The following is a 5,338-nucleotide window of genomic DNA, read 5'->3' as shown; positions in this document are numbered from 1 at the left end:
TAGAGGTAGTTATCCTATTATTAAAATAATTACAGTAATTATGCCAAGAAAGGAAGATACAAACAGATAATATTTTTAAATATCTTTCTATCATTATGAAATGTCCTTTTTAATTCCTAGCATACACCTACTTCAATATCAACTTTGATATACATACTATAACTATTGCAATTTTCTTTGATTAGTGTTTGTATGGTATATCAACCTTTTATTTCAACCTTTCTCAGTTTAATGTGTAACTGGTAAATAACATATAGTTTGGTTTTGGTTTTTTTATTTAGTCTGACAAATTTTGGAACATCTACACTTAAAATAATTAATAAGCTGGGTTTGATGGGCCATGCCTGTAATCCTAACACTTTGGGAGGCTATAATGGGAGGATCACTTGAGGCCCCAAGTTCATGAATAGCCAGGGTAATCTAGTGAGTGCTTGTCTCTACAAAAACTTTTTAAAAAATTTACTCGAGTGTCATGGTGTGTGCCCGAAGTCCCAGCTACTCAAAGTGTGATGCAGGAGGAGCCCTTGAACCCAGGAGTTTGATGGTGCCTGAACTATTATCGGGCTACAGCACTCCAGTCTGGGCAACAGAGTGAGACCCTGTCTCTAAAAAATAAGCCAATTTCATGGCACAATGACTCCAGATAAAAATAAGAAAATAAAAAATAAAAATGAAATTGGCTTATTTGTCTTCTTGTGTTTTGTCCCTTTACTTCTAGTTTATTGACTTCTTTTGGATTATGGAATGTTTTATTATTTCGTTTTTCTCTTTTTCTTGTTCTTTAGTTTATACTCTTCCATAATTCTTTTTGTGGTTACCCTAGAGATAACTGTATGCATCCTTACTGTTATAATCTACTTCAAATGAGTATTTAGGGGTTGACCACCTCCTACACAAGGGAAGAACCTTTCCAACATGTAGTTACTGCACTGACCTCCCTCCTGCAGTTTGAGCTATTGTTACTGTTAGATGTTGAAAGATGGAAAAATGCTGGAAAGAACCAGGCCGAGGTACTAGTGGAGATATATTAAGAGCATCTGTAAGCAGAAGGGGTGCTGATGAAAATGGAAGGTGGTGACGTCAGTCAGGGTAAAGGGCTTCTTAAAGCAATTCAGGGTGTGGCGTGGCTGTAGCTCAGAAGTTGGCAGGTGTGTCATGACAGAGATCAAAGATCAGAGATCATGCTGGAGACCTTGTAAAAGGTTCAAGGATTATCTGCTAGAAGTCTTCTGTCACCTGAAAGGAAAGTTTTTACAGAACCAGAAAAGCAAGGAGAGTTCTATTCTTCTTCTTCTTCTTTTTTAAATCCAATTCCGAGTTTATTCATCAAACATTTAGATCAGGCTGTATCTTCACCTGGACAAATGGACAAATGCCTTTTGAAATTAGAGGACAACACTTTGAAAAGCCTTATCCGAGAAATAATTTTCTTTCAAAAGACGAATCCGAGACACAGTGCATTGGATTTTCAGTGAGCAAATGTTGGTTTACTGCATCAGTATTTTCCTGGATGCTTTTTGGCTAAATGGGAAAATGGCACCATTGACCACAAGCAAAAGCGAAGATCAGTGTCAGGAAACAAAACAGAGAGCCTGCCGAAGCTACTCGAAAATTTTCCAGGTGAGACCACTGTATGGTGCTAGGATGGAAGGTCTTTGTTGCAATGTGCTGTGGTCTCAATTTTCTGACAAATAAGAAAGGAGTAAAGTTCATCTCCCAATGCAGGATTCAGACGACAAGCTTTAGAATAATACTGGTTAGCTGTTGCTTCATCCTTTGCCATATCCAATCCAAGCTGAAGACATCTGGCATGGTAGATACTTGCCTTGGCCATGCTTCAGTTGATGAGCTCCAGTAGACAGTCTGTGACCTGGGGTATCATGGGGATGCCATGAACTTCATCACAGTCAGAAATCCTTTTGGAAAATGTGATATACTTTGTAAAAAATGTGATGTTATAGTAGTACTCTGTGTGAGACATTCCCGCATTCTGCAGCTTCTCTTAAGCAGTGCAGGGCACCTTCAGTGTCCTGGTGGATATCTTGTCCATAAAAGTACATTAGACCAAGACCACCTTGGACTCCTGGATGCCAAAAAAATGCCTTTTTCTAGCTCTTTTTTTTTTTAGACAGAGTCTCACTTTGTCACACTTGGTAGAGTGCTGTGATATCACAGCTCACAGCAACCTCCAACTCTTAGGCTTAGGCGATTTTCTTGCTCAGCCTCCTGAGTAGCTAGGACTACAGGTGCCTGCCACAACGCCCAGCTATTTTTTTTGCAATTCTCATTGCTGTTTTAGCTGGCTGGGGCAGGGTTCGAACCTGCCACCCTCAGTATATGGGGCCAGCACCCTACCCACTGAGCCACAGGCACTGCCCTTTTTTGGTTCTTTTTGAATAATACAATCCACACTAGCTTTTGGATTTCCATTGTCTGCAGCAAAAAGGCACAGTCTTTCAGCTTCCTCATCTAAGCTCTTCCAAGGTTGTAAGCAACTGCAAATTGTAAGTGTCTTGCTTTGGGACACGGAGAATCAAGAATTTTCTTAAAAAAAAAAAAAAAGAATTTTCTTCATATAGTCCACTCCTTTTTCAGCATCTACGATGGTCCCCAGCCTGTCAGAATACATCACTCCCAGCTGGTACATGGCTTGGTGATCTTTCTTCTTGATTTCTTCAAACTGCTATGCTTCTTCATACCACATGAACAGTATTCAAAATATAGTTGACCTATTAGGAAATATGCGAAGGTGTCCCCTCTTCTTATCCTTTCCTTCAAGAACTGCAATGCCTTCTCCACCAGATTAGCCTGGCGATAGCGGCCAGTCTTTTCCATTCACTGTTGGGAGAGTTTTTGGTTCTTGGCAGCACGCTGAGATACAGAGGCACAAAAGGTGTTCTTGGGCAACTTTTCCTTGATCAACTTCATTCTGTTCCCACAATATGTGTGCTTTCGGTTCTAAATGCAGCGGCCATGGAAATAAGAGAGCGGAGCTGGGGAAGAGGGCGACTTTGAAGGAGAGAGAAGGAAACCTCATTCCTGCCCACTGTGGTATCGACAGTGAGCACAATCCTGGCCCGCCTCCTGGTTACTCGCAAGCTGGTGGAGACCAGCCCTGTGCCTGCCACTCACACTATTCTGGAGCGATTAAGAAGAGAGTTCTATTCTTTGTTTAATGAACGTCCAGACTCACTGGAGCTGGAGAAAAGACTAATGGTTACCAAACTTTTTCTTTTATGTGGGGTATTATTATTGTTTTTTCTCGTTTTATTTTATTTTATTTATTTTTTATTGTTTGAGATTTGTCGAGGGTACAAAGAATAAGGTTACACTGATTGCATTTGTTAAAGTCCCTCTTATAATTGTGCCCTGCCTCCAAGATAAGTGTCGCACCATATTCCCCCCACTCCATTCCCTCCTTCCTTTTCTCCCCTCCCCCATTCTCCCACCTGCTACCATATACTAGCATGGATTGTCCTCATATCAGAATTGAGTACTTTGAATTCTTGCTTCTCCATTCTTGTGATGCTTTACTAAGAAGAATGTGTTCCACTGCAATCCAGGTTAATACAAAAGATGTAAAGTCTCCATCTTTTGTAATGGCTGAATAGTATTCCATGGTATACATATACCACAGCTTGTTAATCCCTTCCTGGGTTGGTGGGCTTTTAGGTTGTTTCCACAATTTGATGACTGTAAATTGAGCTGCAATAAACAGTTTAGTGCAAATGTCCTTATGATAAAATGATTTTTTTTCTTCTGGGTAGATGCCTAATAATGGGATTGCAGGATCGAATGGTAAGTTTAATTTGAGTTCTTTGAGGCTTCTCTATCCTTCCTTTCCAAAAAAGTTATATTAGTTTGCAGTCCCACCAACAGTGTAAAAGTTCCCTTCCCTTCCCATGCACGCCAGCATCTGCAGCTTTGAGACCTTTTGATGTGGGCCATTCTCACTGGAGTTAGGTGATATCTAAGGTAGTTTTGATTTGCATTACTCTGATGAATAGGGACGATAAACATTTTTTCATATGTTTGTTAGCCATTTGTTTGTCTTCTTGAGAGGAGGTTCTATTCTTGTCTTTTGCCCAGTGATATATGGGATTGTTTGGTCTTTCTTTGTTGATTAATTTGAGTTCTCTGTGGATCCTAGTTCTTAAGCTTTTGTCCAATTCAAAATATGCAAATATCTTTTCCCATTCTGAAGGTTGTTTGTTTGCTGTGGTTGTTGTTTCCTTAGTGGTACAGAAGCTTTTCAGTTTAATTCAATCCCATTTATTAATTTTTATTGTTGTCTTTGCCGTAGAAGCCTTCTTCATAAAATCTTTCCCCATACTTTCTTCAAGGATTTTTATTGTTTCTTGCCTTACGTTTAAATCTTTTATCCATCTTGATAAAAGTGGTGAAAGGTGTGGGTCCAGTTTCAGTCTTTTACATGTGGTTATCTGGTTCTCTCAACACCATTTATTGAATAGGGATTCTTTCCCCCAGTATATGTTCTTGTTTGGTTTATCAGGTTGCTATAAGATATTAGTTTCATCTCATGGTTTTCTATTTGATTCCAAATGTCATTGTCTCTATTTTTGTGCCAATACCATGCTGCTTTGATCACTATGGCCTTGTAGTATAGCCTAAAGTCTGGTAGGGAGATACCCCTGGCTTTGTTTTTATTACTAAGAATTGCCTTGGCTATACAGGGTTTTTTCTTTTTCTTTTTTTCTGGTTTCATACAAAACAAAGAATTAATTTTTCCAAATCTTGAAAGTATGATGATGGTATTCTAATGGGAATTGTATTGAATCAGTAGATTGCTTTGGGAAGTATAGACATTTTGAGAATGTTGATTCCCCTCACCCATGAGAATAGTACGTTCTTCCATTTGTTAATATCTTCTGCTATTTCTTTTCTTCAGATTTCATAATTTTCTTTGTAGAGGTCCTTCACCTCATTTGTTAAGTATATTCCTAGGTATTTCATTTTTTTTAAAACTACTGTGAAGGAAATTATGTCCTTGATTAGCTTCCCAACTTGGCTGTTATCAGCACATACAGAGGCTACTGACTTATGGACATTGATTTTATATCCTGAGACATTACTGATTTTTTTGATGACTTACAGGAATCTTATGGTTGAGCTTTGGGGTTTCTAAGTATAAGATCATAACATCAACAAAAAGGGAGAGTTTGACCCTCCTCTGCTCCCATTTGGATGCCCTTTATTTCCTTCTCTTGCCTAATTGTATTGGCTAGAACTTCCAGCACTATGTTGAATAGTAATGGCAACAGAGGACAACCTTCTCTGATTCTAGTTCTAAGTGGAAAAACTTTCATTTGCACTCCAT

At 39.0% G+C, this 5,338-nt stretch overlaps 1 pseudogene; it reads right to left on the bottom strand.

Annotated features, from left to right (window-relative positions):
• Nucleotides 1-1,639: 1,639 nt before the first annotated feature.
• Nucleotides 1,640-2,943, bottom strand: LOC100951472 (annotated as a pseudogene).
• Between the last annotated feature and the right edge of the window lie 2,395 nt (nucleotides 2,944-5,338).

The sequence above is a fragment of the Otolemur garnettii genome, unplaced genomic scaffold, assembly GCF_000181295.1.
Source record: "Otolemur garnettii isolate 467f Iridium unplaced genomic scaffold, OtoGar3 scaffold00089, whole genome shotgun sequence".
In the NCBI taxonomy this organism is placed as follows: domain Eukaryota; kingdom Metazoa; phylum Chordata; class Mammalia; order Primates; family Galagidae; genus Otolemur; species Otolemur garnettii.
Note: the sequence above shows the minus strand (reverse complement) of the source record. Positions and strands in the feature narration are given on the sequence as shown.